The sequence below is a fragment of the Macrobrachium rosenbergii genome, chromosome 10, assembly GCF_040412425.1.
Source record: "Macrobrachium rosenbergii isolate ZJJX-2024 chromosome 10, ASM4041242v1, whole genome shotgun sequence".
NCBI lineage: Eukaryota > Metazoa > Arthropoda > Malacostraca > Decapoda > Palaemonidae > Macrobrachium > Macrobrachium rosenbergii.
The window spans coordinates 65,204,559-65,218,701 of record NC_089750.1 but is presented as its reverse complement, the minus strand read 5'-3'; the positions used below and the strand labels follow the sequence as shown (position 1 = coordinate 65,218,701).

The following is a 14,143-nucleotide window of genomic DNA, read 5'->3' as shown; positions in this document are numbered from 1 at the left end:
TTTTCCTTTTTTTTTTTTCAAACAAACAACGCTCTTCCACTTTTAACTCCGTTCATACTCTCCTTCTTCCACCTCTCTAACAACTGTTTCACGGTGCAACTGCGAGGTTTTCCTCCGGCTACACCTTTCAGACCTCCCTACTGTCAGTTTCCCTTTCAGAGCTGAATGACCTCCTAGGTCCCAGCGCTTGGCCTTTGGCCTAAATTCTATATTCTATTCTATTCTATTCTATCACCACTTGCATTTAATAAGAATTAGAGTATTTCCTTCTCAAATTGCCCTCGCAGCAAGCAGCGAACAAAGCCGTTATCAACAAGCAGCGAAGAAAGCAGTTATCAGCAATCAGTGAACAAAGCAATAAGCAAGCATTAAACAAAGCAGTCATCAGCGAGCAGCGAAGAAAGCAGTTATCAGCGAGCAGCAAACAAAGCAGTTATCAGCGAGCATTGAACAAAGTAGTTATCAGCCAGCATCGAACAAAGCAGTTATCAGCAAGCAGCGAACAAAGCAGTTATCAGCGATCAGTGAACAAAGCAGTTATAAGCAAGCATTAAACAAAGCCGTTATCAGCGAGCAGCGAAGAAAGCAGTTATCAGCGAGCAGCAAACAAAGCAGTTATCAGAGAGCATTGAACAAAGCAGTTATCAGCCAGCATCAAACAAAGCAGTTATCAGCAAGCAGCGAACAAAGCCCTTATCAGCGATCAGTGAACAAAGCAGTTATCAGCAAGCATTAAACAAAGCAGTATCACCAAGTAGCGAAGAAAGCAGTTTTTAGCGAGCAGAAAACAAAGCAGTTATCAGCAAACATCGAACAAAGCAATTATCAGCAAGCATCGAACAAAGCAGTTATCAGCAATCAGTGAACAAAGCAGTTATCAGCAAGCATTAAACAAAGCAGTTATCAGCGAGCAGCAAACAAAGCAGTTATCAGCAAGCATTGAACAAAGCAGTTATCAGCAAGCATTGAACAAAGCACTTATCAACAAGCATCGAACAAAGCTGTTATCAGCAAGCACTGAACAAAGCAGTTATCAACAAGCATCGAACAAAGCAGTTATCAACAATCAGTGAACAAAGCAGTTATCAGCAAACATCAAACAAAGTAGTTATCAGCAAGCATCGAACAAAGCAGTTATCAGCAAGCATCGAACAAAGCAGTTATCAGCAAGCATCGAACAAAGAAGTTATCAGCAAGCATCAACAAATGCGTGGAGGCGAAATACAATGAGGTCATTACGTCCTGAAAAGATGGCTGGATCTTATGGTCGTAATCGCACGCAGATTTCCAAAATTGCCGATCTTAATGACACATCGGGTGGTTTCGTTTGAGTAACAAATATCCATTTCCCTTAGAGTTTTCCCCCCCGAGGACACAAATGACGGGAGACTGGGATGATGTCTTCGATAATGCTTTCCTCTTCTCAAGGGCTCCGGTCTTTATGGAAAGTACTTCTTCTTCTTCTTCTTCTTCTTCTTCTTCTTCTTCTTATTATTATTATTATTATTATTATTATTATTATTATTATTATTACAAAAAATGTACGAAAAGCACAAAAAACAAATCTAAAGGATTATTTAAGGGAGGCCGGACAAAATGAAAATGAAATAAAGATAATACATGCTATAAGTGAAAAAATAGATAAACGAAGTCAAGAGATGAGATATAGCCTACCTTAGAAAACAGACACACACACAAAAAACGGACGAATAAAAGATTTGAAGATCACTTTATACATGGATATTTTACATACAATTAAATTATTATTATTATTATTATTATTATTATTATTATTATTATTATTATTATTATTATTATTATTATTATTATTATTTAGAAGACATACCCCTATTTATATGGAACAACCCTATAAGGGCCAACGACTTGAAATTCAAGCGTCCAAAGAATTCGGTGTTTATCTGAGATAAGTTACAGAAGGTAATAGGAAATACAGAAAGAGATATCAGTTAATAGAAAAGAAAAGAAAGCTAAATTAATAAATAAATAGGTAAAAATATAAATGAATTAGTAAAATACATGGTGAATTGCTTCAGGGTACTACTGTATTCCCGCCAATGCTGCCAGTATTCCTGTAATACTGTAATACACGCCTCTCACTAAGGCCGGTGCTTTCTAAATGTTAACATCGGACAGGGCGACGTAATGAGGGTAATGCATTTCAGCGTTTATCAGCTTTCGCACTTACCGGCACTCAAAGGCCCTATTACGCTTCATTAGAGGAGAGCCTATGTTTGGGTGTTCCCAGTAAACACGGTTCTCCAAATTTGCTTTGATAAACTACCGCTGCTGTCCCTTAAACTTCATATACATCTAATTGCGAAATGAAGTAGGTGTCACGAGGGATTTATAGTTGTTTCCTGTAAATGTTCAACTTTACTTACACTGATCTGTATAAAGGATATGTTTACAGCAGTTAACCAAGGGTATCTGCATGAGATTAGCAGTATAGCTTCTGAGGTGTATTTAATTCAACAACTTACGTTTCATGGTGCAGTATAAAAATCTCTTTTGAGTATGATGCTAATGATTAATTGCATAATGAATTTATTATAACAGCTATTTAATTATCATTGTAGTAACGTTCTATCTTAACAAACACTTTTATTCTCAGCCAAGTTATTGAGGATATAAGTCGATGGTACTTATGGGTACATGATTATCTTAAGGCTATTGGTTGGGTATGAGGAGTAGCAGATAAGGTTTTAGACAAGAAAATGCCATTAAGGATCAAAATGAAGATTTATAAGACAGTATCAGGCCCTTACTATTATATGGGGCAGAAACTTGGGCACTTAAGAGGAAAAAGGAGGGACTTCTGGAAAGAACCGAGATGGGGATGGTGAGATGGACTGCTGGAATGTCACTACTGGAAAGGAGGGAGAGCCAAGATTAAAAAGAATGTGTGGTATATGTAATGTAAAGGAGAAGGCTAGGGAGGGAAGCTCGTCTGAGATACTATGGCTATGTAATAAGAAGAGAGGAGGTGGAACCAATCAAGAGAGCCAAGAACATGCCAGTGATGGGGAGGAGTGTGGGGCGTCAGCTGGTCAGATGGATGGATGTGGTGAAGAGGGGTAAGGGTGAGGTGGGCCTGGGGGAAGAAGATGCGAGGAATAGAAACAGATGGAGGAAGTTGACTCGAGCGGCCGACCCTCCCTGCTATACAGTGGGACTAATAAGGTCAAAAGAAGAAGAAGAAGAAGAAGAAGAAGAAGAAGAAGAAGAAGAAGAAGAAGAAGAAGAAGAAGAAGAAGAGGAGGAGGAGTGGCAGATAATCTATTCAAACTCATCCAAAAATAAGAATAATATTTTCACGACATTTCATCAAAAGCTGAAATCATTAATACACCATCACCCACAATTTCCCCCCCACCATCTCTCACCATCTCTCTCTCTCTCTCTCTCTCTCTCTCTCTCCTCAAAGCCAGACGTGAGGGTGAGTGATGGAGTGCTTTTGCCATACATCCAAGAGCGTAATGGCACACCCATCCATTTCACCACATCGTATATCAGCGGAGGCATCGTTCGTTTTTTAAGTGTCGTCGCTCTATGGGAACCGATAAGGTCACCCAGTATGGGTCCTGGTGCATTTTTGGCGGTTGATATTTCTTTACTTAATAATCACGTTTAATGATACGAGGTATGTTGCGACGTTATGTCGACGAGGCTACAAATATCGCTGATTCCTTTGCGGAAACAGTACATACATACATACACCACACACACACACACACACACACACATATATATATATATATATATATATATATATATATATATATATATATATATATATATATATAAAGTATATACATACATACATACATACATACTGTATATACAGACACTCATGTGTTTATGCATTTGAGTGAATGCACATCAACCAACAAACTAAATTTTTCCATTTAGAAGAAAACATTTCGTTTTTTACTTCATGCATTATTCTTTCGAGAAGAATTACGCGGATTATATGTAAATGAGATGCCGCATAAAATTCAAATTCGGCTAAACGTCACAGTAAACAAAAAAAAAAAACATTCACTCCCACACAAAACTGACTCTTTCAGGTCATTCAGAAATTTAAAAAATGTACTTTTTTATTATTTCTGCAACTGTTTATCAGGTTTTCTTGGCAAATCGACTCGCATAAAATGGGTCGATAATGGGGGGTTAGTGCTCCTGTCATACCAAGATAAAGTCACGGAAAACTTTAGTCAGATCTGAGTGCTTTGATGCAAGCAGCAGTGAATTAAAACGAGGAGGGAAGAAGAAAAATGCCTTTTCTATTTTTCATATGTCAAAACTAACTTATCTGGATGTAGTATATCATCGGAAATATTATAATAATTGTGGAATGAGTTTTCCTTTAGACACACATTCAGATATACCATGTAACATAGTCTCATAAGTGCTTCCATTTTCCTTGCTTTAAAAAAGGCACTTGGTTTTCAGTCTCATGGAATTTGCATTTAATGTGGCAACAAGTTACTCTTTGCAGTGACTATCATAGTTATTGTATTTACCAAATGGCTTAAGATTTTTTTTATTCATTTCCTTAACGAAAATTACCTTAGGTATACAATTTGACTTGAATGATTAATTACTGCCACGATGTTATGTTTCTACTTTTGTACTTGGTTGCAATTCTTTTTATAAACATTTGCCTACAAATCCTTGTTACTGATAGCATACAAACATCAATGTGAACACAAAAATCCTAAAAGGCTACTACCTAAAAAAAAAAAAGCAATCTTCCACAATCTTTCATCAATGGAAAACACTGAAAACCAGGGGGAATGGCAAATAAACAGCATGCAAGCACAGACAAATCAACAAACATATAAAAACACTCATGCATACATAAAAAAAAAGCACTGCAACACATAAATTCAGGCAACTGCGCACGGCGCTTTAAAACAGCATTAGAGCATCACTCAGACTCACGAGCGAAGATTATAAAACAAGATAGGAAAGAGTCCAAATTAATATGATAATAAATGCTAGCTTTCTTCATCGTAACGCCATCTATTGGCGCTCTGAAAAAACAGCGCCAGTTCCAGCTCACGAGTAAAGGTCTCTTCTTTTCTGTCTCGCTTATATCGTCTTTGAAGTCTTGCAGTAAAGATGAAAGACCTCGAGTACTTGGGAAATGTGACATCGTTCTAATTTACCGACTTACCAGGCGGGGTATACGTCGTAAATCACAGGACTAAAATGCAAATATTTGGGGAGAAGTTTGAAAATCCACGGGGGATTTTTCTCTGTTGGGTCCTAATGGCAAATCTTTTCTTTGTTGGCAACAAACAAAGAAACAGTTCATAGCCTTGAATATATACTCTTTTTGGGACTAAACTTTCATGGATTTTTTAATTTATTTATTTATACATTAGACACCGACTGCGTCGCATTCTACCGCAATGCTGGAGTTTCCTCGGGGCTACTGAATCGAGTAGCGTTTTATTATACACCCAAGTAGTAAGAAAGGGGGGGAGGTTTCATGGAAGAGGGGTGGTGGGGTAGGGGTTTAGTACGCCCAAGGAAGATGATGAGAGAGGAGGGAGAATGGGTTGGAAAGTCGATGCAGTGATTCAATAGCTCTTTTAGTGACACGCATCACCATCATTATCATCATCATCGTCATCATCATCAGCGTCATCATTATCGTGAGAATTAAAGTGGCTTTTTATTCATACTCTTTTTGCTTCGTCTACATTCGTGATGTACGTGAAGGCGAGGAGTATTTGCCAGTTATTGGCTCATTGGGGTCATGTAATACTATTATTGTCTTCTAGTTAACTACTCTGAAATGTTGAAAAAAATCTAACCTTTAGAAAAAAAACAAGCAAAAATTTCGCCGAAGTTTCTTCGGCGCAATCGAGTTTTCTGTACAGCGTATAATCCTGTATGAGCCGCTTCTGTCCTACAGCGTTACCAGACGCACGATCATGGCTAACTTTAACCTTAAATAAAATAAAAACTACTGAGGCTAGAGGGCTGCAATTTGATATGCTTGATGATTGGAGGGTGGATGATCAACATGTCAATTTGCAGCCCTCTAGCCTCATTAGCTTTTAAGATCTGAGGGCGGACACAAAAAGTGTGGACAGACATAAAGCCGTCGTGAAATAGGGAAATAAGGTTAATTTACTGCCAAGCAACTGGTTTAGGAACTTTAGAATTACATGAGTAACACACATAAAAAAATAGCTATGAGTCAGGTTATTAGAATGCATATCATCATAATAGAAGTTTTTTTTTAATCAATTATTTTTTCATCAAGGATTATCAAATTAGGGTTGGCGAGACTGTCTTCAAAGGGCCCTTTTAATCTATTTCCCTCTTTCTCTAACATCACGTTGTTGACGTCATAATTACTTGATAATGAGGCCATAAAATACTTATGGCAGAACATTTTGTACGACAAACTAATCTATTTTCTTTCCGACCCCGGTTCATAAAACCTATAGCTAGTTCTCTTACATTCGCGTTACTTAGTATTTTAATTTTGCTTCTTTACCATTGCGTCACTGGCGGTATTCAGTGACATTTTCACTCGTATTGTGAAGAGGTTATATCCTAATATAGCGATACAAAGATATATATGACCTTAAAAATGAGGTGTCTTAATTTTCTTCAATTCATTTCCTTTTTATAGAGAGGGTTGCAAAATAGATATATTAATATATATATATATATATATATATATATATATATATATATATATATATATATATGTATATATATATATATATATATATATATATATATATATAAATAATCTTTTTCTCACTCTCACAATGACATTATTTTGTGACATCACAATCATGTGATGGCGATTTAATACAATTTTCAGACAGTGTAACCTTGTGGTAAATAATGATGTATCTAACTTAATATTATATAACCCTCTACAATTAATGATTCCTTCACATGAAGTGTTACATAACTTTCGCCGCTTTCAGGCTCACAATCCTACTACTTTACGACATAGTTACATGAAAACAGCTTCATAAAAAGAATCTCTTCTAGCCAGATTCAAATAAAAAATTATCTTTCAAATTTAATATCATTCAGCCGTGTATATATCTGTTTCTCTCGCGGTAAGGCTTCCAAAGAGATTTAATTGTTTTCTCTCTTAATATTACATAATGTGTTGTCTTAATCGCATGATGAAAAAGTCACGAATGGCTCTACCAAACCCCGCTGCATGAAGCAACCTATTATCTTTCAAACAAAAGGTAAGGTACTCTCTATGGCTCAGAGGTCTCACAAACTGAAATTATCTTTCCTATGTGGCTCATGGAACCCACTATGATTCATGCAGTAGTTCTCTCACAGTAGGAGTTACCCATTAGGTCACTTTTGAATATTCATCACTTTCGATTAAACGTCACAGTGTGACATAAGGATCACATGGTGATGACGTCATGAAATTTTCTGCGAGAGCCCAGTAGGTCATCCACCTCTTTGATTTATGGATTTGTATAGATTACAGTATACCCGTGCTGTTTACCTTCCCCCCCCCCCCACAATCCCCAACTCTCTCTCTCTCTCTCTCTCTCTTATAGGCCTAATATAAAAGCACATACACACACTATATATATATATATATATATATATATATATATATATATATATATATATATATATATATATATATATATATAGTGATATGTGAATAGGTTTTCATAGTTTGTAATTAACATAAAGTCATAAAGACAACCTCAGGAAACTTACTGATACCATATACATACATACATATACATATACATATATATATATATATATATATATATATATATATATATATATATATATATATATATATATATATATATATATATATAGTATATATATATATATATATATATATATATATATATATATATATATCCAGCTAGTTTCCTTTAGTTGTCTTCATGGTTTTATGTTAATTACAACCTCTGAAAACTTATTCACATATCACCCAGAATTTCTGGAGTGTAAATAGCATCAGAGCACTTAGTATTACGATAAACACAAAGGTTCTAATAAGACTTAAAATTAAATGTCTAGTTCAGTGCAATAACTGGAGCTTTCCGTTCATTTTGCTATGTAATTTATGGCCGTAGTTACTTCAAGGAATGTGCAGTACCAGTCTCCTCGGAAATTACTAGCAAGGATGTTACACGCTGAACAATAAACAGCAGAAATGAAGTCCATTATAGGGTGGCAGGTGAAATTGGCTCTCTCCAAAATTCATAACTGGTACGCAGATCTATAATGTAAAAGGTACCCACATTTTTCTCTAACGAACATTAATTTCGATATATTAACAAAGAAAATCGTGTCTACGTTATGCATTATTAAAGGTGACGCGGGATTTGTGAATAACTAATGTTTCGTTAATGTGTTTACTTACAACAACGAGGACTGAATGGGATTATGCATTCTCTTGAGTCCGTTTGTTCATATTCTATCTGTTCTTATGTCAATTATATACCACAAAAATCATTTCGGTTAATTTTGTTTATTAAACAAAGATCCCGTGTTGTTGCTAACGTACAGACATGAGAAAAGTACTCCAACAATGATGAAATGAAATATTTGGTGATTTATCTTTAATGAGTGAGCATATACATATCACAGGCAATACGTAATTTTCAGGCAAAACTAGATTATTTTACATATAAAAATTGATTTGTAGTCGAATTTCAACTAAAAACTATAAAACTCAAATTGATCATGTATATACTATAGTTACCTAGGGAATTTTATAATGGAAGCCCGGTAAGAGAATGACTAAACAACAGCCTTGACATTGCTAAAACTGAGAATATTACGTGACTGACTATACCATTTGCCAATCCGCTCCATTTCTTCGTAAATGCTAACAGCTACTTTATTTAGCATTAGGAGAATATCCTCCTCCTTCTCCTCCTCCAGCTCCTCACAAGACTGGTTCGTGGGTTTCCTCCAACAGAAAAGAAGGATGATCCGTTCTTTCCCTTATTGACAAAAGGTGGATTATCCATCTGGGGTTTCACCTGAAAATCCCTTACCCTGAATAGAACATGTCTCAATTTCGTCATGCTTTAGAATAGAGAGAGAGAGAGAGAGAGAGAGAGAGAGAGAGAGAGAGAGAGAGAGTCCTTAATGATCTAGCATGTAGGGAAATAATGGAATGTGTTGGCAAATAGTTAAGAATATTCGTTTCCATACGGGGCAGGATTATTAGGCCTCTCCTTTGCCATACAAAATTAACGCAGTCCTAAGTAAAACTACTGTTGAAATGTAAATTTATTCCTTAGAAGTCTTCCGTTACAAAATACTCTTACTGAACACAAATCATAATCTGCATTAAGGCGGAATAGATAAGCACTGTAACAACCAAGGCATACGGAAAATACCGGTGCTCATGTTTCCTTATCATTATTTGACGAGGATTTCTTTTCAGTCTCTTCTAAGTAACTGAAGAAAATACAACGATTATTTTTAAAAGGGCAAACGGACCTTCTTCAAAGGAGCTTAAACTCTCTAAACCTTAGAAGAAGATTTTCCACTCCAATTTCTCTTAACATTGAGGTAAGAGTTTTAACCTTTCTGCAGCGTGATCTTTTGACATGACACCAATCATCCATCTCCTTCTTTACCTTCTTCTTCATCACCATCTTCTTCCTCTTCTTCTTCTTCTTCTGATAAATCACAGGATGAAAGAACCACGTTGCAGTTATCGGGGATTATTCTCGTATGATGATGACAATGCAGTCGGGAAATAAAAATCTCAGCTTGTGATTTGTGTTCGCTGCGGTCCTCTTAAAACTCGTCGCTCATCCGGGTCTCTCATGAAACGGTAATTAATCACGCAACCTCGTCCGCGCATTATCATGTTTCTTGTTGATCGCATTTAAGACATCATTGACTGTGTCTTGCGTCAGCTTTGCACCAGTTGGAGTTACGGAAAGTTTCGTGTTTACGTGTAATATCGAAGGGTAATTAGAGTATTTTTCTTCCGCGAGACGATAATAGGAGGCTAAAATGAAAAGCTAGGTAGGAGAGATGTTGTTTAACTGTGGCTTCATTGTTCCGTGTCTCTCGGTGCGTGATCACGAAGTATTTTATTTGTGATTAAAAGATTGTGTTTGCTTTGTGCGATTGTTATTTCCATGAAAAAATTCTGACGTGCTGCGAAACGGAATCCTCGTTTTCCTGATTTTATTGTATTTTAACTTCACGGTTTTAGATTTTTAATAATCGAAGTTCCAAAAATTCATTTGTTTTATCTTGTATACTATTTATTGGGGTGAATATTTGATCAATCAGAATATAATTTCATGTGAATATTCCCTAACGACATTCTCTATGAACGCTGTTTTTGCTTTCATCATCCAATGCAGAATCGGTGTTTGTTTGTTATTTTCATGCCATACGAGGGATTAATCATCATGTTGAATTAATGACGATCAACACTATTAACTCATGAATTCATGTCTTTAATTGATAATCTCCAGGGAGGCATATTACCATCAACAGTGTGCCTTGGATGGCAAACTGTAGGTGACACTAAAGAGTCCCCAATTCGGTCCCAAAATGTATTGCTAGCTGTCCAACTTTTTTTTTTTTTTAACTTTGCATTGCTCCAATTCTCACGAGTTAATCAAGCATTGGGTCAGGCGTACGAGTCTGGAAAGGTGATGCCGTGGTCTCGTGAAAATAATGTATGATAATTCGTATAAATCTAAAGGAAAAGGTTAAATGAAGTCATTAGAGAACTGATAAAATGGAGCAATCTTAACATGTCCATACGTTCCTCTGATTTTGTACAGATTTTCTATAGACGGAATGGTTAGTTGGTACCACCAAGCTGTTTTTATTGTTTTCATGTTGAAATCATTGGACCTATTCCAAAATGCACTGGATGTTATGCATCTTTTATGGACACTGAAGAAGTCATCATTACGGACACAGAAACATAAAGCAATCAGCGAAGGAATAATAATTAACGATTATATTCAATAATCATGAAAAGCGTACATTGCTTAGCCACCCGAAAATTAGCTATTATTATTATTCATAAGATGAAACCTGTTCATATGGAACAAGCCCACAGGGGCCACTGATTGTAATATGCCTCCTCGGGGATTATCAGTTAAAGAATATCAGGTAAGACTATGGCGTTTATTAGGAAGAAGTAAGAGGAGGCAAAGGGAAATACAACTAGGAAAAAATTAACAGAAGATTGCTGAAACCTTTAATATGCTACACACACACACACACAGAAACACACACATAAATACATATATATACATACATACATACTTACATGCATATATGTGTATATATGTGTTTGTTTGTGTCTGTGTGTTCATGCATATATATATATAAATTTATATATATAGATATCTATAAGCTATATATGTATATAATGTATAACTGATTCACGAAGATATGGAACGTGATGCATGTATGAATAAAGGCAAATGCCACGAAAGAAAAGTGAAACAACGGGGCGGTTGCTAGGCCTTTCGACAAACGGTCCTTTACTAGCAGACTGATGAAAAATATAAAAGTAAGAGTTCAAGAGAGCTCGTATAATTATACGAGCTTTCTTGTATCCTTACACACACACACACACACACACACACACACACAAATATATATATATATATATATATATATATATATATATATATATATATATATATATATAGGCTATCTGGTGTGTGTGTGTGTGTACAACGGCCGCGCAATAAATTCTTAAGCCTCATTTTCCAAGTATTTCTCTTCTTAGAATAATCCTGAAAATCTTTGGAAATCATTCATTCAATCAAATAAGGGCACCATAATTGTGCCATTAATTCAGAATCAAAAAAGAGAGAGAGAGAGAGAGAGAGAGAGAGAGAGAGAGAGAGAGAGAGAGAGAGAGAGAGAGAGGCAAATGGTTCTTCTCGAAAGAAATATTCAAGAATAAAAAAATAATTGATGTCGAACGAAAGAGTGAAGCCAGGCCAGTGTTGACCCTCACAAGTCAGAAGACCGGGAACGCATAAACAAGGTTTGCTCAGGCTTTCTCGTCGTGAAAGACGATTGTTAGGCAAAATAAGGCTGCAGGGAATTTCTGCTATATATATATATATATATATATATATATATATATATATATATATATATATATATATGTATGTATATATATATATATATATATATGTATGTATATATATACATATATTATATATGTATATATATACATATATATATATATATATATATATATATATATATATATATTATATACACGTATTTCAACTTCAATAAGACGACAACCAATACCACATTTACAAATATTCATACATACACGTTTGTCATATATATATATATATACATACATAGAGACAGAGAGAGAGTTCTGTTACATTCGCCTTGTTGGTACAGAAGAATATAATTCGTGTAGATTTCAGTCTCATTCTCCTAGCAAGTGTTGGATCGAATCTCACCATGGAAATGACATAAGCTCAAAAATTTCCTATTTCTGGTTGCAAGGATTTCAGTGGAGTTCTACTCATTTCCGGTTTTTTAACAATTTTTTTTAACTTTCAGTTCTTTATTCATGGTCATTTGTTTGGTTCCCTGTGCATGTCGAAAATGAATAATAATAATCACAAGAAAAAGAGGAAGAAGACAAATGAAATTAATGGTCTAGCTGCCCTGCAAAAAAAAAAAAAATGTATCATAAAATCTAGTTCTAATACTATTTGCCTCTACGCGTGTTTTAAGAATCGAAATTAATAATTCGGAATATATATAAAATAGAACGAGTGAAGACCATTAGTATTAAAGCAATCTTCCAGATAATAATACATATAATATATATATATACATATACATATATTTAAATATATATATATATAATATAAATTCATATATGCATATGTAAATATATATAGGCTATATATATACACACACACACATATACATGAAAATAATAAACTTATTTACATGGATACTGTAATCAATAACTACAGCTGAAACGAAGGAATTGCAGGAAAATTCTACGACGTAGTAGAATGCAAGAAGCGAAAAGGTGGCCATCCAGTATCCCTTACAACATAATACGTAGAACGCTGCCTCGTACGCATAGCCTGACGAAGTACTCCCACAGCCTGACAAAGTGGAAGGACGAGTTCGGACGCAGGACCCAGAACCTTCCTTGGAAGGTTTAAGGGCGGTAGGATTGACGGGAAGTGGCAGAGTAGGAAATGGGTCGGTAGGACTAAAGAATGATTCAGCAATCATAGGATAACGAAAATATAGGAAAAAGGATTTCTTCGTCATTGGCAGGACATCTAGGACGTGAATATGGTGATTGTGTCAATGTGAGGGGGAGGAATTTCTGATTTCTGCGGGATCGGAATGGTGTCTGTCACTATGATGAGGGATGATGATGGTGTGTCATCAGATATTCAATATTTTGTTAAAGGAAGCGTCTGGTTTACGAGTGAATGTTTTTTTTTTTTTTAAACCTTTGGCTCATTAGTGAAGAAATGTTTAATAATTTTTACACACACACATATATACTGAGGGGGAGGAATTTCTGATTTCTGCGGCATCGGAATGGTGTCTGTCACTATGATGAGGGATGATGATGGTGTGTCATCAGATATTCAATATTTTGTTAAAGGAAGCGTCTGGTTTACGAGTGAATTTTTTTTTTTTTTAAACCTTTGGCTCATTAGTGAAGAAATGTTTAATAATTTTTACACACACACATATATACTGTATGTATGTATGTATGTATATATATATATATATATATATATATATATATATATATATATATATATATATATATATATATATATATAACATGTTTCACTTTATTTTACCTGAGGATGAATACAGTAAATTTGGAAGTAACTTCCAATGGTAATTAGCACGAAACTTGAATTTCTCTACAGAATATGCGTACATCAGAGCAGATGTTTCCTGGAATCAAATAATAATAATAATAATAATAATAATAATAATAATAATAATAATAATAATAATAATAATAATAATAATAATGGAGGAACAAATCCACAGTTATGTATATGCACAGATATTTATAAATAAAACTGTACAGATAGCTTTCGGGAATCTGTAC

The 14,143-nt window shown here is 35.0% G+C and overlaps 1 long non-coding RNA gene across 2 annotated transcripts in view; it reads right to left on the bottom strand.

Annotated features, from left to right (window-relative positions):
- LOC136842727 (uncharacterized) overlaps positions 1 to 14,143 on the bottom strand; it is a 146,763-nt gene that overhangs the window by 75,445 nt on the left and 57,175 nt on the right. The window lies entirely within an intron of this gene.